The sequence below is a fragment of the Sorex fumeus genome, unplaced genomic scaffold (genome assembly GCF_029834395.1).
Source record: "Sorex fumeus unplaced genomic scaffold, SorFum_2.1 ptg000073l, whole genome shotgun sequence".
Lineage (NCBI taxonomy): Eukaryota > Metazoa > Chordata > Mammalia > Eulipotyphla > Soricidae > Sorex > Sorex fumeus.
In genome coordinates, this window is record NW_026606130.1 from 11,996,688 (window position 1) to 12,022,419 (window position 25,732).

Sequence of the window (25,732 nt, forward strand, 5' to 3'; positions counted from 1 at the left end):
TGGTCACTCTTCTGCTCCTCCTCCTCCTCTTCCTCCTCCTCCTCCTCCTCCTCCTCCTCCTCCTCCTCCTCCTCCTTCTTCTTCTTCTTCTTCTTCTTCTTCTTCTTCTTCTTCTTCTTCTTCTTCTTCTTCTTCTTCTGCTTCTTCTTCTGCTTCTTCTCATCCTCCCCATCCCTCTTACTCCTCCTCATTCCTGCTCCTCCTTCTCCTTTATTTTCATCCTCTTTCTCCTTCTCCTCTATCTCCTCTTTTCCCTCCTCCTCTTTCTCCGTCTACTTAACATTCTCCTCCTTCTCCTCATTCACCTTCCTCTTCTCCTTCTCCTTGTCCTCCCCCTTTTACTTCTCCCTGAGCCTTGTAATTTCTATGGCATCTGTACGGATATTTCCACTTTTGTTTATAATATTGACTAGTAAAGTTTTAATTCTGTCTTTGTTAGCCTAACTAATGGTTTGTCTAGTGTTTGTGTTTTCAAAGAACCAGTATTTCATTAACTTTATTACATTTTTTCAGTTTTTATTTCATTGATTTCTAACTTTTGTCATTTATAACTTTTATGTGTTTTGATTTACGTTTGTAGTCTTTTACTAGCTGCCTAATCTGTGCTGTTATTTTATAATTTGGTATTTTTCTTTCTAATGAAATTTTGCATAATTATGATATTCTCTCTTAATATCACTTACACTCCATTATATATGTTCTGGTAACTAGTGTTACATTTCTTTTTTCCAAAAAACCTTTGAATTTATTTTTTTTTGCCCACTATATATTTGTCAATTATCTTTAAATTTTCAAATGCTGGATTTTCTCTTTCCCCATTTCTGCTTTTGATTAGCTTCCATTTTTTCACATCATGGTCTGACATGATATGATTTCTATGTTCTTGATTTAATGGGAATAGTTTTATCTACCCATAATGTGATATGTCTTGGAGAACATCTCATGTATACTGGATAAGAATGTGTAAATTATTTTTTGGGATGAAGAAGCTTATATTTTCTAACTAAATTCGTATGTTCCGTTTCTTCCTTCAAAGCTAGTTTCTGAATTCTTTTGAATTTCATCCTAGTCCATCTATTTAGAGAAGATAAATTGAGTTAACATCTCCAACTTTATTATGTTGCCATAAGGATCTTCTTTAAGCTAGTTAGCAGGTGTATACACATTTTTCTTGTCCATAATTAGCTGCATAAATCTTAGGAGTGTGAGTTATTTATGAGTTACATATCAGTTGATCATTAATAAACAAGCATATCTATAGATTATATAGATAATCTCCTCATCGGCCAACCTCCACCACGCAACTGCCACCACACTCCAGGCCACTTTCTGGATGCTTGGGTCAAGCCTCACGCATGAGCAAAGTCTCATGGAACCCAGGTAATGCGGATCTTGTGACCTTGCACTCTGGGCTCAACAGGAACTGGGAGCAGAGATCCACTGCCTGCTTCCCCCAATCTCTGGTGACTCAGGAGTCACATCCATAAGCCACTTCCTGCTGATGCCAGATAATATCCTCAATTTGCCAACCTCCACCACCCAACTGCCGCCATACTCCAGGCTGCTTTCTGGAACACGCAACCGCAAAGTAGCCATGCAACACATCATAAGACACTTCCTACACAATTTTTCATATTTACAAAACCCTATTTGATGGAGTTTAAATATGGTGTGAGTCATATGGTTCACCCCCTCATCATGGCGGGGTAGGGGGGCGGTGGTGGCAATGGTGCCAACCTATGAAAAGTGAACCAACAGGTGCTGCAGATCACTACAACATGCCAGTCGACTAAAAGCTTGCATTCGGTAGAGTCGAAGCACCTGCAAGGGCAATTATAAGCCACCCTAAAAGTCTCCATACGTCTTGGAGAGCCAGACAAGCTACCGAGAGTATCCCGTCCACATGGAAGAGCCTGGTAAACTATCCATGGCATATTCAATATGCCAAAATCAGTGACAATTTTGGACCTCATTCCCCTGACCCTGAAAGTGCCCCCAAAATGTCAGCATTAAGAAAAACTAGCAAGGAGAGGCTGATAAAATCTCTGGGCCGAACAAGGCAGCCAAAACGAAGACTAAAATGACTGTCTGTATATTCAATGCACATACGCTGGGTTCGAAATCATCCATCGAGGACCTGATGGTGCAAGCGCAGAAGTTCAAGTATGACACGATTGGTCTGGCTGAGATGAGAAGGTATAGATCACATCATGCCATTTTCGACACTGGAGAAGAACTGTACCTCAAAAGATGCAACAACAGAGGCATCGGTTGTGACAGTGTCTTCATCAACATGAACTTGGTCATGAGCAGTGATTCAGTGAAATTCCTAACAACCCAAATTGAATGCTTACTCTTGAATATATGTGCCTCATTGCTGGTAGTTTCTATATTCGTCATCTACCCACTAACATTCAACTATGTTGAAGAAGAAATTGAGAAGTTCTACATGGAACTGAAGAAATTCTATAAAGAAGACCACGCCTTCTACAAGATCATTGTTGGTGACTTTAATGCCAAGATAGGACTGAGAAGATTGCCCAAAAAAACTCCATATTGGGACCCATGTCCTAGAATGGAATGAAGAGGGTGAGAGACTGTCTGAGTTCATTATGTTGACCAAGACAATCTATGGTAATCCACAGTTTCAGAAGTACAAATCTAAACGTTGGACATGGGAGTCTCCCAGTAGACAGTTCCACAATGAAATTGACCACATCATATTCAATCCACGGTTTTGCCTGACTGATGTCACTGTTGTTCCAAAATTCCAAATGGGATCAGACCACCATCTCCTTCACAAGAAATTCTACTTCACAGAGCTGGGATAAAGGGCTGTAAGTTTAAGTAGAGAACTCCCAAAACAACCACCAACTGGGAGCACTTTGGCATTATTGTGGCAATATGGTAAGATGCCTCCATTGACAACATCAACAAGGAATACAATAGACTGGTTTAGCACTTCCATGACTGTGAAAGGAATGCTGAGGGTGGGAAAGCCACAAACAGATGCCTATCTTTGTAAACTCTCAAGCTCATTCACCAACGTGATTTGGTATGAGCCTCAGGCAATCACAAGCTAACATAGGAGCTCACAAAATAGTCCAGAGAAGCAATAAAGGAAGTCCTCAAAGAGAGAAGAACAGCAGTGTTGGTCGATGCCGATGAGGCAGAAGCTGGGAAAAGTATTCACAATGCCTGCCTGTTCTTTGCCCACTATAAAACCAAGATGACTGTCCTCCAACACACTGATGGATCTATCACATCTTCCAGAAGGGCAGTGGAGAAGATTATCGATGACTTCTACTCGGATCTCTTTGTAGCCACATCCGCCTGCCCACAGACCAAATTCCACAGGATGGATATGTCGTTCCTAATGTTCTCCTTTTCGAAATCAGACACTCCATTTCATCAGTAAAGAAGCAAACAGCACCCGGTCCAGATAAGATCAGACCTGAACACCTGAAGAATCTGCCACCAGTAATTGTCAATAAACTTGTTCGGCTCTTCACATGCTACCTGTCTGAATGCATGGTCCATCCCAGTGGAAAACCAGCAAGACCGTTCTGTTGTACAAGGGAAACATCCATGACATCGACAACTATTGCCTGAGATGCCTGTTGTCCATTGTTTAGAGTCATCCTGAATAGAATAGACAGAACACTAGATGAAGGACAACCATGTGAGCATTCTGGGTTCCAAAAAGGATTCAGCATGATCAACCATAGCCACACAGTGACCAAGCTCATTGAGGTTTCACCAGAGTTCAAGATGCCACTCTGTCTAATGTTCATTGATTTAAAGAAGGACTTTGACTCTGTTGAGATGGAAGCAGTTATCGAAGCCCTAGCCAAAGAGGGTGTTCAAACTCAGTACATAAGTATCCTCTAGTAGCTGTATTACAGATTCTCCACCAGGATCTCACCATTCTACAAGTGATCATTGATATAGAGAGGGGTTCAGGAGGGTGATACCATTTCACCGAAACGCTTTAGTGTCACCCTCAAGAATGTCATGCAATGACTGGAATGGGAAGAAATGGGAGTGAAGATAGATAGTCGGCAACCATAACACCTCTGCTTCGCTGATTCCATCATTCTAATAACACCAAACAGCCAAGCAGCAAGAATGCTGGCCGACTTCGACCTTGAATGTGGAAAGGTCGGATTGCAGTTGAATTGCACCAAGATAATGTTCATGAGAAAAGGATTAGTTCCTGAAGTTCCATTTGCTCTCAATGGAACAAACATCTCCTAATGCAGCAGTTATATATACCTAGGTTGAGAAATCAACATGACGAATGACCTGGCACCTGAGCTGTGCAGGAGGAAGAGAGTTGCATGGAACGCCTTCAAGAGCATTGAAGAAGTTGTTAAGAAGACGAAAAACCTCCAGCTCTGGGCACATCTTTTCAACTCCACCATTCTTCCTGCATTAACATACACCTCAGAGACTGGGGTCCTATAAAAACAGGATAAGAACGCTATTCTGGTCATCCAAAGAGGAATCAAAAGAGCTATGCTTGGAATATCACTCTTCACCCAAGTGAGAGAAGGAATCCGGAGTTCCGACCTCCGTGGATGACAAAAGATCAGGGATGTTGCCTCGTTTACCAAGGTGTAGAAAATCAGATGGGCCGGACATGTAATGAGATTTGGAGATGACCGCTGGACTAGAACTGTTACCCACTGGATTCCGTAGGACATCAAAAGAACACCTGGTTGACCACCTACGAGACGGTCAGACTTCTTCGTTAAGACCCTGAATGAATGGTTTGATGCTCTTGGCTTCCCGGAGTGAGCATATGCCATTGGGCTACGTTAGCAAGCAACAGGATGAATGCAGATGTCAGTGGTGCCGTTCGAACAAATCAATGAACAACAGGATGACAAGTAATTACCTCTATATTACAATCTTTTAAAATATGAGGCCTCCGTTGTCTTAGATAAGTATGATGACTTTGGCCTATGTGAAGGGAATTACTTGCTTGTAATATTATTTTCCAGATTTTGATATTGAATTTATTTGTCTTTTAATTTGGGGGCCACAAACGGTGGTAATAAGACTTATTTCTGGCTCTGCAATCAAAGATCACTACTAGCAGACTATGTGGTAACAGGGATAGAGCCAACCTTCTGTAATATCATTCCAGTGTGACCTTTTCAAAACATTTTATTGAATCACTTTGAGATAATCTTACAGAGATGTTCATTATTGGACTTGAGTCATACATTATTCTAACACCAATGCAATTTCCAGAACTAATATCCCTAGGTTCCCTCCCATCAACCCCACCCCCCAACGCATGCCTGCTCCAATGGAAAGTGCTATTCTTCAATGTATATCTCTCTTTCGCTCTCTCTCTTTCTTTTTTTTTTCTTTTTGGGTCACAACCAGTGATGCACAAGAATTACTCAAGGCTCTGCACTAAGGAATTACTCCTGGCGGTTCTCAGGGGACCATATGTGATACTGGGAATTGGGCCTGGGTCGGTTACATGCAATGCAAAGGCCCTACCCGCTATGCTATTGCTCCAGCCCCTCTTTCTCTTTTTTTTTTGGGGGGGGGGACTGTGCTTTACAATATTGATAATGTAAGATATTCAAAAATAACCCTTTGCCTATTTTTAACCCTCAAATCTTGTCCAGCGTGATCGTTCCCAGCTATTAGTGTCATGCTGGTCATTCCTCAAAAACCGAAATAATTGTGGTTATTTCCAACAATTGATCAGTACTCTCCTAACCCCTGTTTTCCTTGGCCGTAGATATTAGTCTTCATATATATATGTAATATATATATATATATATATATATATCACTTGATCACTTGATCCCCTGTTATTCATCGATTTACTCGAGTGGGTGCCAGTAACGTCTCCATTCATCCCTGTTGCGTGCTAGCGTAGCCCAATGGCATCTGTTTGTTCTAGGAACATGCAGAGCCTCAAACCGATCATTCAGGATCTTGACGAAAAAGTCTGACCTCTGACCATCTTGTAGGTGGGTGTCCATGCGATCTTCTGACGTCCCATGGAATCCAGTCAGTAATGGCTCTAGTCCAGCGATTATCACACCAAGCTCCCGGGAGAGAACAAGGCAGAGTCTCCTACCCTGTGCCTGACTGTCCTCGCCAGGTCCCAACAGCTGAAGATGTCCGGGGCCCAGCCAAGGTCATGCTGGGACCACTCTCCACACACTTGTATGAGCCTCATGCATAAAAGAACTGGCAGAGGAACCCAGGTGTGTGGGACCCGGAGCTGAGATCTCCAGGCCTGCACGGTTTGGGACTGTACTTGCCAGTAGCTAGACATTTACACCCACCAACTGCCGTGTAACCCCAACAACGACCAGGATCCAGAGATTATCACACCAAGCTCCCAGGAGCGAGCAGCCGCATTCGCGGCCCTGTGACTTTTTATTTACATTCATTTAATTTTTCAGGGTACTATATATATATATATATATATATATATATATATATATCACAAATTAATGTAATCATTCTGAACCTATTCCTTTCCTTCTGTGACATTTCACTCAGCATGATACTCTCCATTTCCATCCATTTATAGGTAAATTTCACGGCTTCATTTTCCTAACAGCTGCATAGTATTCCATTGCATAGATTTGCCATAGTTTCTTTATCCACTCGTCAGTTTTTGGGCACTCAGGCTGTTTCCAGTTTCTGGATATGGTGAATAGTGCTGCAATGAACATAGTAGTGCAATGCTGTTTCTGCTTTGAGTTTTAGGGGCCCCAGGGTATATTACCAGAAGTAGTATTCCTGGGTCAAATGGAGCTCAATTTCTAATTTTCTGAGAAAAGTCCATGTTGTTTTCCAAATAGGCTGGATCAGCATTACTACCAACAATGAAGGAGAGTCCCTTTCTCCCAACATGCACGCCAACACTGGCTGCTTTTGTTTGTTGGATGTGTTCCAGTTTCTGTAGTGTGAGATGATATCTCATTGTTGTTTTGATCTGCATCTCCCTGATGAAAGGCATTTTTTTCATGTGCTTTTTGGCCATTTGTATTTCTTTTTCTGACACTTTTTGTTTATTACATAGGCTCATTTTCCTATGGGATTTCATTTTTTTTCTTGTAAAGTTCAACCAGTGCCTTGTATATCTTTGATATTAACACATTAACAGAAGGGTATTGGGTGAATAACCTGTACCATTCCATAGGCTTTCATTCTAAATTCATAACTGTTTCTTTTGAGATGCAGAAGCTTCTTAGTTTAATGTAGACCCATTTGTTTATCTTTCCTTACATTTGCTTGGTCAGTGGCATTTTATCTTTGATGATACTTTAGCTTCAATATCCTGGAGGGTTTTACCAACCTTTTCTTAAATGTTCCTTATGGACTCTGGTCTGATGTTGAGGTCTTTAATGCATTTTGATCTGACTTTCATGCTTGGTGTTAGGTAGAGGTCTGAGCCCATTTTTTGCACGTTGCAGTTCAGTTTTGCCAGAACCAGAAGCTTTCCTTTCTCCACTACATACTTATTGCTCCTTTATCAAAGATTAAATGATTATATATTTGAGGGTGAATTTTGCCAAGTCATCAAAAATCAAGTGGTGTGGACACGTAATGAGATTTGGAGATGACCACTGGACTAGAGCCATTACAGACTGGATTCCATGGGACATCAAAAGACCGCGTGGCTGCCCACCTACCAGATGGTCAGACTTCTTAGTCAAGACCCTAAACAATCGGTTTGAGGCTCTTCATGTTCCTAGAGCGAACAGAAGCCATTGGGCTACACTAGCACGTGACAGGGACAAATGGAGACGTTACTGGCGCCCTCTCGAACAAATCGACGACTGATGGGAATTCAAGTGATCAAGTGATATTTTAGGGTTGTGTCAAGATAATCAAACCTATATTATTGGTCCGTGGATCTGTCTTTATTCCAATACTATGGTGTTTTAATTATTCCAACTTCGTATTACACTTTGAAATTGAGGAAAGTGATGCCTCCCTTCTTTATATTCCACAAGAATTGGTATAGCTACTCATTGGGCTTATTGTTCCATATGAATTACAGGAGTATTTGATCAACTTCTTTGAAAAAAATATCATGGGTATCCTTATAGGAATCACATTGAATAAGGCTTTGAGGAGTAGCAGTTTTGACAATGTTAATTCTCCCAATCCATGAGCAGTGGATGTGTTTCCATTTCCTCATGTCCTCTTTTATTTCTCCAAGTAGCATTTTGAAGTTTCTTTTGTACAGCTCCTTTACCTCCTTAGTTAAGCTGATTCCGAGATACTTGATTTTCTGTGGAATGATTGTGAACAGTGTTGCTTTTTCATATCACTTTCTTCTCTCTCATTTTTGTATAGTAAAGCCATGGAATTTTTGGTCTTTATTTTGTAGCCTGCGGATTTACCATACAAGTCTATTGTTTTCAGAAGCTTCTTGATAGAAGCTTTAGGGTCTTCTTAGTATAGTATCATGTCTTCTACAAATAATGAGAGCTTGATTTCTTCCCTTCCTATCTGCATGCCCTTAGTATATTTTTCTTCCCTAACTGCTGTATCAAGTACTTCCAGTACTATATTGAATAGAAGTGGTGAGATTGGTCATTCTAGTCTTGTCCCTGATATTAGAGGGAAGGCTTTTATTTTTTCCCCATTTATAATAATGCATGCCATGGCCGTGTGCTAGTTGGCTTTGACTATATTGAGAGAAGTTTCTTCAATTCCCATTTTGTTCAGAGATTTCCTCATAAACAAGTCCTGTATCTTGTCAAATTCTTTCTCTTCATCTATTGATGAGATCACATAGTTGTTATATTTTCTTTTATTAATATGATTAATTATGTTGATTGAGCTGTGAATGTTAAACCATCCTTTCATCCCTGGGATGAATCCCATTTTATCATGGTGCATGATCTTTTTTTTGACTTACTAAAACTTTATTTTTTAAGTAATTCTTTCATGGATTATATCTTACTCTATAGTATTTCTAAACCAACGGATACCTAGCCTTTGCTCTTTTTACTATGAAGCCTATATGCAGAAGTACACAGGACAAAGATATAATGTAGCATATAATTTAACTCAGTGAAAGGAGTGTAACCACCACCCAGGTCACAAAATGGAATTTTGCAAATACCAAAGCTATTCTTTCTTTCATGATTTCCTTTTAAATGGTATTAGAGATGATGTCTATTTTTTTTCCTTTTTTTATTAGTGAAACACCATGAGGTACAGTTATAGACTTACAAATTTTGTGCTTGGGTTTCAGTTATACAATGATCAAGTACCCATCCCTCCACCAGTGCCCATCATCCACCACCATGGGTCCCAGCATCCCCACCACCCCCCATCTCCCCCATCCCACCCTGTCTCTGTGACAGGTAATTCCCCCTTGTTCTCTCTCTCTTCTTTTGGGTACTGTGTTTTGCAAGAGAGGCATTGAGTGGCAATCATGTTTGGTCTATAGACTACTTTTAGCATGCTTCTCCCACCCTGGGAGGATCCTCACAACCCCCTTTATTTGGTGCTCTCTTCTCTATCTGAGCTTCCTTTTCACCTAGCACGTGTGGCTGGCCTTGATCAGTCGTTGGATTCTATTTGCTAATATTTCGTTTAGAATCTTTGCATCCATTTTCATCAGGGATACCGGCCTGTAATTTTCTTTTTTTCTCCTGTCTCTATCTCCTGTTGGTGTCAGAGTGATATGTGCCTCATTGAAATTGTTTGGCAGTGTTTCTGTTGCTTCAATTTCCTGTAAAGGCTTGAAAAGGAGAGGAATTAGGTCCTTTTTAAAAGTTTGAAAAAATTCACTAGTGAATTCATCTGTGCCTGGGCTTTTGTTTTGAGGAGACTTTTGATTATTGTTTCAATTTCCTTGGTAGTGATAGGTCTATTCAGGAATTTCAAATATTCTTGGTTCAGCCATGGGAGCTTATAAGAATCCAGGAATTTATCCATTTTTTCCAGGTTTGCGTGTTTTGTGGCATACAGACTTTAAAAATAATCTCTGATGGTCTTTTGAACTTCTGTGAGTCTTACTAGTTTTTATAAAACTTGTTAATTTTTTTCAAAGAACCAGCTCTTGGTTTCATTGATCTTTTGGATTGTTTTTGGGTAATCAGCTCCTTGACTTCTGCTCTAAGATTTATTATTTCTTTCCTCCTGCTAGTTTGGGCTCCTTTTGTTGGTCATTTTCTAAGATCATAAGCTGTGAAGTCAAGTTATTTATGTGGGTCCATTATTTCTTCCTGAGAAACGCTTGCAGAGCTATAAAATTTCCCCTTAATACTGCTTTAGCTGTGTCACATGGGTTCTCATAGCTCATGTCTTCATTCTCTCATTTGTTTCCAGGAATCTTATGATTTATTCCTTGATTTCCTCTCATGTTGTTCAATATTGAGTTGTTTAATTTCCAGGTGTTTGATTTGCTTCTCCATTTCTGTGTGTGATTAACTTCTATCTTCAGGGCATCGTAGTCTGGAAAGACAGTTGAAACAATTTAATTCTTCCAGATTCTATTGAGTTATTTTTTGTGGCCCAGCGTACAGTGTATCTTGAAAAATGTTTCATGTGCACTGGAAAAAAAATGTGCATTCGGTTTGGGAGATGAAAAGTACTGTATATACCTATTAGAACCCGCTCTTCAATTTCTTCCTTCATAGCTGGTACTTCCTTGCTTAATTTTAGTCTTTTTGATCTATCAAGAGATGAACAGGCGTTGCTGAAGTCTCTGACTACTATTGTGCTGCTACCAATGTCCTCCTTTAAGTGTATTAGCAGTTGTCTTAGGTATTTTTCTGGCCCCTCATTGGGTGTGTATAGGTTTAGGTGTGTGACTTCTTCCTGATGTACATATCCATGGATTATTTAAAAATGGCTGTAGCTGTTCATTCTAATCATTTTCAGGCTGAAATCTCCATTATAGGATACTGGTATGGTCGCCACTGCTATTTTGAGGGAGTTGTTTGCTTGAAGGTTAGTGTTCATCCTTTGACTTTGAGTCTGTGTTTTCTCTGACATGTTCAGATGTGTTTCCTGTAGACAGCAGGATGTTGTATTTAGTCTTTTAATCCATTTTGCCCCTCTGTGAATCTTAATTGGTGAATATAGTCCACTGACATCGAGCGAGATATTTGTTGTGGGGTTTTGTGCCATCTCTCTGTAGAGGTTTCTTGTCTTGTTTTACAGTAGCCCCTTCAGTCCTTTTTATGGTTGGTTTTGATTCTATGAAGTACCTGAGCTTTCATTTATCCATGAAATAGTGTATTGTTCCTTCGAGTTTGAGTGAGAGTCTAGCCAGATAAAGTATTCTTGATGAGGTGTTCATTTCATTAATTATTTTCTCTTTATCCCACCACTCTCTTTGGGCTCAGAAGAAAGTTTCCTCTGATAAGTCTGCTGTAAATTGAAGGAATGCTCCTCTGTATGTGATTTCCTTCTTTGACCTTGCTGCCAGCAGTATTGTGACTCTATCTGTAGTATATTTCATTCTGTTTATGATATGACTTAGTGTCTTTTTATTGGCGGTATCTTTAAGCTGATTCACTTCTGGCTTCTTGGATCTGGATGCCTGCATTCTCCAGCTCTGGGAACTTCTCAGCAATGAGAAGTTAACTCTTGTCACTTCATTGGGGCTGCTTCCCTGTCATTCAGGTACTCCAATAATTCTTATGTTGTTCCTCTTGAATTCATCCCCTAGGTCTGTTATTCGCCCTTGAGATATTTTGAGGTTTTTTTCCCCCATTGTCTTTTGTTGCCTGTATGCTTTCTTCAGCTCATCTTCAAGCTCACTTTTTCTGTCTTCGTCTGTTGTCACTCTACTGTTGAGGGCAACCACTGCGTTTTTAATTTTATCTACTGAATTATCAGTGACACTTCTGTTTGTAGTTTTCTTTATTCTCTCATTTCTTCCTGCATTTTCTTGGCTGTTCATTACACTGTTTCTTTCATATCTTCCTTTAATTTACTGGATGTACGTTCTACCATTTATTTGTGCTCATTGAACATCCTCACCATTTCATCTCTGAATTATTTATGGGACGGATTATATGTAGGATAACATTGGTTTGTACTTTCTCCCTTGCCACAGGGAGCTTAGGTTTATCAGGTTACACCCATCACAATGCTCCCAAGTCACTCCCATTCCTCTGTGTTTATCTGTAAACTCTGCTCTGTGCTCTCCTCCCCAACCAATTAATCACTTTTTCCCACTAATCAGATTCTGTTAACTTGTAAGTTCAGATACTTCTAAGGACACAGAACTTATACTGTAAGTTAAGTATTGCTTTTCCTATCTTTTGCATAGTTTATTTTGAAGCAATGTCCTTTTTGTATGGACACGCAAGACAGTTAATATTATGCTTTTGTAACTTGAGAATCAATTGACTCTGAATAATATTCACTCCGGGACATCTGCTTCCTCGACTTAAGTCTCAGTTGCCCTTAGTTCCTAGAACCCCCAAAGCAGAGTTGCGGAGAGGGACTGAATGGACCCAGGGCAAGCTGTGAGCTACCCTGGCATCAAAATAGGCCAGGCCAAAACACCATAATACTTAACTATAAATTAAGACACAGCCATGGACAAACTCTGTCATGACCCAAAATAGGTAACTGGATAAGGACCCTGCTGGGGTTAGGAAGACTAACCTGGACTGAGGACTGTGATCTGGAATATATAGTTAGATGTCCTCAGGAAGAAGCAAACTTTAGGTTTGATATATCTCTTACTGTGCTCATACAGAATGACATTGGTAGAAATAGTAGAAGTAGATTTACTATAACTATTTAAGTGGATTACTAGGTGGAGAAAGAAAAAAGCAAAATACCCTGAATGGAATTCTGCCCTTGAGCAGATCTCCTCATAATCTTGGGTAATCTCCTTAGATGAGGTTTTATCCTTGAGTTAATCTCCTGGAGGAGTGGTCTTAGCTATTTTTTTATTTGTTAATGGTCAACCCCCACCATTGTATCCCCACCCTACATGATTTCTATATAAACTAGGCTGTAAGAGCAGGCTGGGAAGCAAGAAGGAGAATGATAGGGGATCCAGAGAGAAAAGCAGAAGGGGAATCAGAGGAGAATGGAGAAGAGATTGGAATAAACTGCAATTGATACCGACCAACCTGGCCCTCATTTCTTCCTTTGCCAACCCATTGCCATTGGCCTCCCCTGGGGTGGGGAAAATGGAGACCACCGAATATGGGCAGTCTTGGCTTCCCTTTGGAAAATACATGATTATATACTTGGGTATGCCTTGTTGAAACTTCAGTGCTCTTTTTTTCATCCATTCCTTGTGGTGGGGATCTGTGCTGTTTCTTCCAGTTTCTGTAGTAGTATGCAGATGATCCCTCCAGTTAGCTACTAGTGACCCCGCCCCCTCTCAATGTGAAGGAGGTTTCCAGATGACCTCAGTTGATGTTGTTCTCCTTTTTTCTCCTTCAATAACACTCACTTTCTCTTTGGTGCTCCTTTGTGACTTATGTCAGGACTACATAGTTCAGTTTCATGGGATGTGTTCTTTTATATTAGTCTTTAGATTCTTGTATTCATTGTTATTTTGGTGAATTTGGGAGTATTTTGATTAGAATAGGCTACTGAACTATTGGCTGAGTGTGTTTGTGATAGCCAGGCAGTTTTTGTGAGAATTAGGTAATGGAGGTCGATATATGAGTACAGAGTACAATGAAAGGAGAAAATAACTGCAGCCATGTGAAATACAACAACCCAGGAGGCCATGTCCCCCCTCACCACAGCTGTACCTGTGTGTGAGGGGCCACAACCAGAACCGCCACTGTGTCCAGACTGACTTTTAATATTTTTCCTTGCTAGTCAAATATGCTTTTAGAGACAGCAAAAAAAATTGTGTTCATATCTATCCTTCTGCGTGGTTTCTCCTCAATTTGGGGTTTTGACAATTGCTGTTTAGTGAGCATAATTATCAAAAGTATTTTTGCCATCATTCTATAAAGTTTGGTGTTTTCTTAAGGGGTCCCCTCAATTCCACCTGCAAAATTGGTTTCAAGGTACTTGAGCAATTACTGATTCAGGAAACTGTTGATCCTTCAATTTCGATAATAATCTAACTAAGTACAGAAATGTAAGAGTGATGTTTATGTAATTGTGATTTTTTCATAGATTTTATTAATATTTGAAGTAGTTTTTAGTGAAACACCATTAGGTACTGTTGTAGACCTATAGACTTTCATGCTTGGGTTTCAGTTGTACAATTATCGAGTACCCATAACTTCAACAATGCCCATTCTCCACCACCAATGATCCAAATAGCCCTTCCACACCCCACTCCATGCCCCCACCTGGTTTCTGTGACAGGGCATTCCCATTTGCTCTCTATTTCCTTTAGAGTTTTGTAGATTGCAATAGAGGTTTTGAGTAGCCATCGTGTTCAGTCTATAGTCTACTTTCAGCACACATCTCGCACCCCAAGTGAATCCTCCAAACATTTCTAATTTTTTTGATAATCGTCCATACTGTTTTCCAAAAGGGCTGAACCAGCTGGCATTCCCACCAGTAGTGAAGGAGGGTTCCTTTCTCATCACATCCACAACAATACCAGTTGTTTTTTCTCTTTTGGATGTGGGCTAGTCTCTGTGGTGTGAGATGATATCTCATTGTTGTTTTGATCTGCACCTCGCTGATGATTAGTGATGTAGAGCAATTTCTCATGTGCTTTTATACCATTCTGATTTCTTCTTTGAGAAAGTTTCTGTTCATTTCATCGCCTGATTTTTTGATGGGGTTGGATGTTTTCTCCTTGTGGAGTTCAACCAGAACTTTGTATATCCTTGACATAAATCCCTTGTCAGAAGGGTATTGGGCAAATATCTTTTCCCATTTTGCAGACTGTCTTTGTATTTTTGTCACTGTTTATTTTTAGGTGCAGAAGCTTCTTAGTGTAATATAGTTCCATTTGTCTATCTCTGTTTTCACTTGCTTGGCCAGTGGAGCGTTATCTTTGAAGATACGATTAGCTTCAATGTCGTGGAGGGTTTTGTCAACCTTGTCTTCAACCTTATGGGTTCCTGTCTGATGTTGAGGTCTTTAATCCATTTGATCTTACTTTTGTACAGGTGTTAGACAGATCTGAATCCACTTTTTTGCATGTAGCCGTTCAGTTTTGCCATCACAATTTGAGAAAGAGGCTTTCCTTGCTCCACTTCACATTTCTTGCTCCCTTACCAAAGATTAGATGATCATATATTTGAGAGGAGGTGTCAATATATTCATCCCTGTTCCATTGGTCTTTGGCTCTGCATTTGTTCAAGTACCATACTGTTTTAATTATTACTGCTTTGTAGTAGAGTTTTAAGTTAGGGAGGTTTATTCCTCCCATATTATTTTTCCCAAGAATTACTTTAGCAATTCGTGGGGGCTTATTGTTCCATATGAATTTCAGGAGTGTTTGCTCCATTTCTTTGAAGAATGCCATGGGTATCTTTATAGGGATCGCATTGAATTTGTACAATTTGGGGGGGATTATTGCCATTTTGACAATGTTAATTCTCCCGATCCACGAGAAGGGGATATCTTTCCATATCCTCGTGTCCTCTTTTATTTTCTGAAGAAGAGTTTTGTAGTTTTCTTTGTATGGGTTTTTTATGTCCTTAGTTAAGCTGACTTCTAGGTACTTGATTTTCTGGGCCACGATTGAGAACGGCATTGTTCTTTTCATGTCACTTTCTTCTTTATCACTGGTTGTGAATAGGAAAGCCAAGGACTTTTGGGTATTGATTTTATAGCCTGCAACTTTACTATACAAATCTAATTTTTCTAGGAGTTTCTTGGTAGAGATTTCAGGGTTCTCTAAGTATAGTATCATATCATCTGTGAATAGTGAGAGCTTGATTTCTTCCTTTCATACTCTAATGCCATTAATACCTTTTTCTTGCCTAACCACTATTGCAGGTACTTCCAGTACTATATTGAACAGAACTGGAGAGTAGGCGTCCTTGTCTCGTCCCTATCTCTGAGGGAAAGCTCTTATATTTTCCCCATAGAGGATGATGCTTGCCATGACTTGAGGTCCATGGCTTTAAATATATTGAGGAAAGTTCCTTCTATACCCATTTTAGCAGGGGTTTTCATCATAAACGGGTGATGGATCTTGTCAAATGCTTTCTCAGCATCTATTGATATGATCATAAGGTTTTATATTTTTTTGTTGATATGATGGATTATGTTTATTGATTTCCAAACTTTAAATCATCCTTGCATCCCAGGGATGAATCCCACTTGGTCACGTTGTATGATCTTTTTGATGAGTTGTTGAACTTTTTTAGCTAGTATTTGTTGAGAATCTTTGCATCCCTGCTCATCAGGGATATTTGCCTCTAGTTTTCTTTTCTAGTGGAGTCTTTGTTTCCTTTTGGTATTAGAGAGATATGAGCTTCATATGAACTGTTTGGGAGAGATTTTGTTCCTTTTTCCTGGACGAGGTTGAGAAGAACTGGAATTAGGTCCTCTTTTTTAGGAACATGTCTTTTAATATGCATTTGTTCATTTCTTTTGAGCCACAGAATTGTTAGCATAAATTTGTTTATATTATTCTTGTTTTATTTTCTGTAACATGCACTATATCATCTCTTTAATTCCCAGTACATCATTTGACTCTTTACCTTTGTCTTTATCTTTGGTTTCACCCAAGGTTTTCCTGATTTCATTAAAATATTCAAGGAACCAATTTCTGTCTGGATACTTGTATCCATTTCTTTTTTTTTATTAGTGAAACACCACAAGGTACAGTTGTAGACTTACAATTTTTTGTGCTTGGGTTTCAGTTATACAATGATCAAGTACCCATCCCACCACCAGTGTCCATTCTCTACCCCCACCAATCCCAGTATCCCTCCCACCAACCCCCATCCCCACATCCCACTCTGCCTCGGTGGCAGGACAAACCCTTTTGTTCTCTCTCTCCTTTTGGGTGCTGTGGTTAGGAAAAGAGGCATTTGGTGGCAATCATTTTCTGTCTATAATCTACTTTCAGCATGCATCTCCCTTCCTGGGAAGATCTTCCCAGCATCCTTTATTTGGTGCTCCCTTCTCTATCTGAGCTGCAATTACCCCTAGAGTGTGTGGCTGGCTTCCAAGCCATGCAGTGAACCTCCTGGTATTTATCACAGTTATTCTTGGTTGTTAATCTCTTATTTTGTTACTTTATGTTCCCCAGATGAATGCAATATTTCTATGTCTGTCCCTCTCTTTCTGGCTCATTTCACTTAGCATGATATTTTCCATGTAGTACCACTTGTATGTAAATTTCATGACATTTTTCTAACAGCTACATAGTACTCCATTGTGTAGAAATACCAAAGTTTCTTTTACCAGTCATCTGTTCTAGGGCACTTAGGTTTTTTCCATATTCTAGCTATTGTAAACTGTGCTGCAATGAACAAACAAGTGCATATGTCATTGTGTATACTTTTTTGCCTCTCTGGGGTATATTCCCAGGAGTGGTATTGCTGGGTCAAATAGGAGCTCTATTTCTAATTTTTTGAGATAGGTTCTCTTTTAATGTTTGGAAAAATTCGCTAGTGAATCCATTTGGACCTGGACTTTTGTTTTTGGGAAGAATTTTGATTACAATTTCAAGTTCTTTGCCATTAATAGGACTATTCAGGTATTCTAGATCTTCTTGATTCAGCCTTAGTAGATTTTAGGAATCCAGGAATTTATGCATTTCTTCTAGGCTCTCTTGTTTTGTGGCATACAGTCTTTTAATGTAATCTCTGATGATCTTATGATTTTCTTTGTTTCCATTGTGATATTCCCCTTCTCATTTCTGATTCTGCTTATTACGGTTCTCTCTCTCTCTCTCTCTCTCTCTCTCTCTCTCTCTCTCTTTCATTGTGAGTGTGCTAGTGGTTTATCAATCTCGTTTATTTTCTCAAAGAACCAGCTCTTGGTATCATCGATCTTTTGGATTTTTTTTTTGGTGTTCATGTTGTTGATTTCTGCTGTAAGTTTTATTATCTCTCCTTCTGCCTCATTTTGGTTCTCTTTGTTGGTCCTTTTCTAAGATCTTTAGCTTTGAAATTGAGTTGTTTATGTGGGCCCTTTCTTCTTTCCTGAGAAATGCTTGCAGAGCTATAAATTTCCCCATGAACACGTCTTTGGCTGCGTCCCACAGGTTCTGGTAGCTTGTTTCTTCATTCTCATTTGTTTCCATATATTTATTCCTTGATTTCTTTCCTGATCCACTAGTTTTTCAACATTGAGTTGTTTAATCTACAGGTGTTTGATTTCGTTTTCTGCGTCTGTACATGATTAACTTCTATATTTAGTCCATCATGGTATGAGAAGATAGTTGATACAATGTCTATCTTCCTGATTCTTTGAGTTATGCTTTGTGGACAAGCACATGTTGTATTCTGAAAAATGTTCCATATGTACTGGAAAATAATATGTATTCTTTTGTGGGGGCATATAAATTTATGTATAGATCTATTACCCCTCTGTCTTCTATTTCTTCCTTTAGAGCCATTATTACCATTATTACCTTGTTGAGTTTTATTCTTCTTGGTCTATCCATGGGTTATAAGGCTGTGTTGAAATCTCCAACAACTATTTTGTTGCTTTCAATATCCTTTTTAAAGTCTGTTAGCAGTTCTTGTAGGTATTTGGCTGGTCCCTCATTTAGGAGTGTGATTTCTTCCTGCTGTACATATCTCTTGATTCATAAAAAAAACAGCTTTCACTGTCCCTTCTAATCTTTTTCAACCTGAAATCTATGTTGTACGATACTTGTAAGGCCACCCCATCTTTTTTCAGGGGGTTGTTTGCTTTCAGGGTTGTTTTTCATTCTTTGCCTTTGAGTTGTGTTTGTTCTGATTGTTCAGATGTTTTTCTTCTAGGCAGTAGAACGTTGGGTTCTGTCTCTGAATTCATTTTGCCACATTTTTTGTCTTGATTGGTGCACTTAGGACATGTACACTGAGAGAGATTATTGTTATGGGGTTTCGTTTCATCTTTCTATAAGGGTTTGTTGTGCTTGTATGGGTTTGTTCTGTCTTTACGGTAGCCCAATTAACCCTTCTTTTAGGTTTGGTTTGAGTCTATGAAGTTCCTGGGTTGTTCTTTATTTATAAAATAGTGTACCTTTCTTTCAAGTTTCAATGTTAATTTACCCGGATAAAGTATTCATGGTAAAGCATTCAGTTCAGTGAGTTTTTTTCACTATATGCCACCATTGCCTTCAGGCTAGGAGCGTTTCCTCTGATAGATCTGCAGTGAATCTATGGGGTGCTCCTTTGTATGTGATTTGCTTCTTTGACCTTGATGCTTGCAGTATTGTGTCTCTATCCGTGGCATCCATCATTCTAACTATGATATGTCCTGGAGTATTTTTGTTAGGGTATCTTTTAGCTGGCAACATTCAGGCTCCTTGAACCTGGATACCTACATTCTCCAGCTCTTGGAACTTTTCAGCAATGATTTCTTTAATCGTGACTTTTTCATTGGGATTGTTTCCCTGATTTTCTAGGACTCCAATAATTCTAATATTGTTTCTCTTGAAATCATCCCCTAGGACTCTGATTTGCTCTAGAGCTATTTCGAGGTCTCTTGCCATTGTTTGTTGTTGCCTGTAGGCTTTCTGCAGCTGATATTACAGCTCATTGTTTCTGTCTTCAGCTGCAGCCATTCTGCTATTGAGAGCACACACCGAGTTTTTTATTTTGTCTACGGAATACTTTAATCGTGACATCGTAGCTTTCCCATTTCTGCACTCATGTTTTTTTTTCTGTATTTTCTCAATTGTTTCATGTCCTCCCTTAATTTACTGGATATCTGCCTTACGTTTTCTTTGAGTTCATTATACATGTTCATTACTTCATATCTGAATTCTTTATCAGAGAGCTGCCTTATGTGAGTAACACGTATAGAGACTTCTGGAGACTTTTCATCATCCTCTCCTCATAGTGAGGATTTGTGTTGTTTCTTCATGTTGTTATGGTGGTATGGAGACTGAGATGTTACACAAGATTGCTGGGTTTGGGTAATTTACCTGGGACACCCAAATGGACAATGTCCACTCCTCCATATGCCACGCCCACTTCTGCTAAGCCCCGCCCCTATAGGTACCAGGTGTGTGGGGGGGGGTGTACAGACCTAGGATCAGAAGAAATCTGAGCACAGCATTGGGGATAGACAGGAATGGAATCAGGGATGGTGGATGGCTCAGGGCCCCAGAGGAAGCCTGGGTCGTGTGCACAGGTGAGGCAAAGTCCCGAGTTCAAATTTTCACTGAACTTGGAGTGGGAGAAAACTGGGTGCAGATTGGGGATGGATAGGAAGGGTCTAAAAGATGGTGGATGGTCCAGGGTCCCAAAAGAATTGTGATCTGTGATTTTTAACTTACTATATCCCTTATTTTCCTGTGGCTCAAAGTTTCACTTCATAATTCAACTATGAATCTTAGATTTATTCTATGTAATTTTCTTCTCTTATTTCTCTGGGTTTTTTTGTATTCTTTCTTTGATTTTTTAAATTCTAATTAGGATGTATCATGGAGAAATTTTCTTTTTTAAAAATTTTTATTAGTGAAACACCATGAGGTACAGTTGTAGACTTACAAATTTTTGTGCATTGGTTTCAGTTATATAATGGTCGAGTACCCGTTTCTCCATCAGTGCTCATTCTCCACCACCACTAATCCCAGTATCCCTCCCAATCCCCATCCCCCCATCCCACCCTGCCTCTGTGACAGGGCACTCTCCCCTATTCTCTATCTCATTTTGGGTACTGTGGTTTGCAAAAGAGGAATTGAGTGGCAATCATGTTCGTTCTATAGTCTACTTTCAGCATGCATCTCTCATCCGGGTGGATCTTCCCAACACACTTTATTTGGTGCTCCCTTCTCCATCTGAGCTGCCCTTACCCCTAGAGTGTGCGGCGGCCTCCAAGCCATGGAGCAAACCTCCTGGTACTTATCTCGGCTATTCTTTGGTGTTAGTCTCCTAAACTGTCATTTTAAGTTCCCCAGAAGAATGTAATCTTTCAATATCTGTCCATCTTTCTGACTCATTTCGCTTAGCATGATACGTTCCATGTAGTACCACCTGTATCTAAATTTCATGTCTTCATCCTTTCTAACAGCTACATAGTACTCCATTGTGTAGATGTAGCAAAGTTTCTTTAACCAATCATCTGTTCTCAGGCACTCGGTTTTTTACCAGATTCTAGCTATTGTAAACAGTGCTGCAATGAACAAACAAGTGCATATGTCACTTCGACTATACTTCTTTGCCTCTTTGGGATATATTCCCAGGAGGATATTGCTGGGTCAAATGGGAGCTCAATTTCTAATTTTTGGAGAATCGTCCTTACTGTTTTCCAGAAGGGCTGAACCAGTCGGCATTCCCACCAGCAGTGAAAGAGGGTCCCTTTCTCACCACATCCTCTCCAGCACCGGATGCTTTTGTTCTTGTGGATGTGGGTCAGTCTTTGTGGTGTGCAATGAAATCTCATTGTGGTTTTGATATGCATCTCCCTGATGACTAATGATGTGGAGCATTTTCTCATGTGCCTTTTAGCCATTCGGATTTCTTCTTTGTGAAACTTTCTATTAATTTTATCGCCCCATTTTTTGATGGGGTTGGATGTTTTCTTCTTGTGGAGTTCAACCAGTACTTTGTATATCCTTGATATCAACCCCTTGTCGGATGTGTATTTGGAGAATATCCTTTCCCATTCTGTCTTTGCATTTTGGTCACTGTTTCTTTGGAGGTGCAGAAGCTTCTTAGTTTAAGATAGTCCCATTTGTCTATCTCTGTTTTCACTTGCTTGGCAAGTGGCACGACATCTTTGAAAATTTCACTAGAGTCAGTGTCATGGAGGGTTTTGCCAACTTTATCTTCAATGTACCTTATGGATTCTGGTATGATGTTGAGGTCTTTAATCCATTTTGATCTTACTTTTGTACATGTTGTTAGGAAGAGAGCATACTTTTTTTTTGCATATAGCTGTCCAGTTTTTCCAGCACAATTTGTTAAAAATGCTTTCCTTGCTCCACTTCACTTTTCTTACTCCCTTATCAAAGATTAGATGATCATATGATTGTGGGGAGATGTCAGTATATTCAACCCTGTTCCATCGTCTGCAGCTCTGCCTTTTTTCCAGTAACATGCTGTTTTAATTATTACTGCTTTGTAGTAGAGTTTGAAGGTAGGGAGGTTGGTTCCTTCCATTTTATTTTTTCCAAGAATTGCTTTAGCTATTCGTGGGGGCTTATTTTTTCCATTATGAATTTCAGGGGTGTTTGCTCTATTTCTTTGAAGAATGTCATGGGTATCGTTATAGGGATCACATTGAATTGAAGGGATGAGGTGAAGTCCCAAGTTCGAATTTTCACTGACCTTAGAGCGGGAGAAAACCACGTGCAGCGTTGGGGACGAACAGGAGGAGGCTCAAGGATGGTGGACGGTCCAGGTTCCCAGAGGATGCCTCTGTAATTGTGATTTTTAACTTACTATATCTCCTTATTTTCTTGTGACTCAAAGTTTCACTTCATAATTCGACTATAAATCTTAAAAAATTAGATTTATTCTATGTAATTTTCTTCTTTTATATCTCTACTTTCTGTATTCTTTCTTTGATTTTTTAAATTCTAATTAGGATATGTCATGGAGAAATTTTATTGGGACATTTTCTTGCCTGAGATAATTTTGGCCTCTTGAATGCACTCATTGTCTCTGAAAAACATGATATATTTGATTAATAAATTTTCATCAAAATCTATTTTATATTTCTTGGGGGTTCTGATGATTTTTATGTTGTTCCTTTTGGATGCATCCTTTACCTTTAATGTAATGATGGGTTGAGTAGGGAATACTGGTTAAACTGAAGACTAAATATCATAGTTCCAATTCCCTAGGCCCTCTTCTTTCATATTTTTTGGTTCCTTATTTGGTGCAATTACAGACAAATGGACACTTCAATATACTCTATTCTCTAATTAGGTAAAAATGACTTTAAAAGTACGGAAAATACAGTACATACACAGAATTGAAAGATTTTATAGATAATAGAAGACTTTTCTTCCTTTATCTGAAAATTCTTGAATCTTTAAAGACCTGTGTCTAAATTCATTTTTCCTAGTAATGAACTTATCGATTGACTTGACCATTTAGTTTTGTTAAGGCACTGCAATAACTTTTATTCCTTTTTCCTCTGTTCCACAGTAAGAAATGTATTTTATAGTGTGTACAAGTAAATGCTTCCACCTGTGTGCATGTGTTTACATACGAATTGCCAGTTTTACATGTCAAAATTGCTAAATATTAACAACTGCATGATATTCAAATATAAAATCAAGTTCCAATGAGTAAATGTCTTTAATGTTATAGTTGAGAAATTCAAGTTACAAAGAATTGACTTACTATTTCAAATATGTGACTGAACAAATGTTCGAAAGTGAGGATCCTGATATAGTGTTTTAGGCTTCTTTCTGCCAAGTAAAATTATGGAAAAGTTGTGCCTATTAGCACAGAAATAATAAGTCACAGAATAGTTACTGTCAAAGCTGGCAATACATATGCATTAGCATTTGGGAGTTCACACATGGACTGATGAAGGATTTCAAATATTCCTATAATATTCTACTGGAGGTAGTGGAGGTCTGCCAGTGAGGTATTTATCTGGTACCAGTGGGGGTAGGGTGGACTTTCTCTGAGCAATCCAATCCCTGGGTCTCTGGCGGTTGGTGGAAGCAGACAGGGCAGGGTAGGGTGGGGCTCCCGTTTTTAATCCCTTCATCAACAATGGTTGGTGGGAGCAAGCAGAGAATCTCTGTCCCCAGGTCCATTGAGCCTGGAGTCCAAGATCTCAGAGTTCCACTTATCTTGTTCTGTGGGGCTTGTTCTGTGAGTCTCGGCCTGAGTGTCTGGAAAGTGTCGTGGAGCATGATGGAGTCGGGGTAGTGGAGGTAGTGGTACCTCACCGGCAGACCTCCATTACCTCCACTACCTCCACTACCCAGCTGCCACCACGCTCCAGGATGCTTTATGGACCGCGCAAAAAGCGACCGTGTGACACATTATAAGACACTTAATACCCATCTTCCAGAATTGCTGTGCCATATTTGATAGGTTTCAAATATGGTTTGAACCATGGGAACACCTACAAGGGCGATTAGAGGCCGCTCCAAAAGCCTCTATCCCTCTCGGAGAGCCTGGCAAGCTACTGAGAGTATTCCGCCCGCAAGGCAGAGCCTGACAAGCTATCCATTGTGTATTCAATATGCCAAAACCAGTAATTACAATGGGTCTCATTCCCCTGACAATGAAGGCATCACCAATATGGCAGCATTGAGAAGGATGAATAAGGAGAGGCTGATAAAATCTCAAGGCCGAATAGGCTGCCAAAATGAAGGAAGACAAAAATGATTATCTATACGTTCAATGCACGTACGCTAGCATTGGATGCATCCATCGAGGACCGGATGGTACAAGCACAAAAGATCAAGTACGACATCATTGGTCTGACCGAGACAAGAAGGCATCAAGCACATCATGCCATTGTCAACACTAAAGAACAATTTTTCCTCAGAACGTGCGATAAAAGAGGCAGTGGAGGCATCGGTGTCCTTGTCTACACAAACTTGGCCATAAGCATTGATTCATTCGAATGCCTAAAAACCCGAATCGGACATTTACACTTGAATAGAAGTGGCTCACTGCCGGCAGTTTCAATCTTCGTTCTCTACGCACCAACATCCTATTATGATGTAGGAGAAATTGAGAAGTTTTACACGGAGCTGGAGAAGTTCTATAAAGAGGACCACACCTTCTACAAGATCATTGTTGGTGATTTTAATGCCAAGATAGGAACAAGAAAATCAGTCGAAGAACTCCACATTGGGACCCATAGCCTAGAATGGAATGAACAGCGTGAAAGATTGTCTGTGTTCATCATGTCGACCAAGACCATCCATGGTAACTCACAGTTCCAGAAGGCCGAATCTAAACGTTGGACATGGGAATCTGCAGGTGGACGCTTCCACAACAAAATTGACCACATCGTATTCAATCAAAGGTTTTGCCTGACCGATATCACTGTTGTCCCAAAATTCCAAATGGGATAGAACCACCGTCTCCTTCATGCAAAATGCTACTTCACAGAGAGGGGAGAAAGAGCTGCAAAGTTTAATAAGAGAACTGTTGGGTAACATTGCTTTGTCCTTCTACAAGGAGCTTAGGTTTATCTGGTTACACCCATTAATATGGTTACACCCATCACAGAGCTCCTGAAGCACTTCCACTTTTAGTGTGTTTATCTGTAAACAGTCTTCCCTATGCTCTGCTTCCCACCCAATTAATCAGCTTTCCCCTTAATCAGACTGTTAATTTGTAAGATCAGTTTCCCAGAAATCTATGATTTTAGATGTATGAGTGAAATATTGCCTTTCTCCTCTCCATATGCCTTATGAACAGTTTACCTTAAAGTAATATCCTTTTTGTATAGATACAGGTAGACGGGGATCTGGACGATCTCGGGTTGAGCTATCCTCCCCGCCCCGACCAGGGCTATGGCAGCCGAAGAACTCCAGGACCAGCCACCACCATGCTGAGACCACTCTCCGCACACAGGAAGGTACTGGCAGAGGGACAAAGCCACACGGGTTCCGGGGCCGAGACCTCCAAGCCTACTCGAATTGGAGCCGAGCACCTTCCACCCAGATCCTCCAAACTCCAGTAGGCGGGGGTCACACCCACCACCTGGCCCCCTGGCG

General features: G+C 39.9%; 1 pseudogene; it reads left to right on the plus strand.

Moving 5' to 3' along the window:
- Positions 1-2,140: 2,140 nt before the first annotated feature.
- The window catches only part of LOC130038116 (DNA-directed RNA polymerase II subunit RPB9-like), a 152,661-nt pseudogene continuing 129,069 nt past the window's right edge, over positions 2,141-25,732 (plus strand).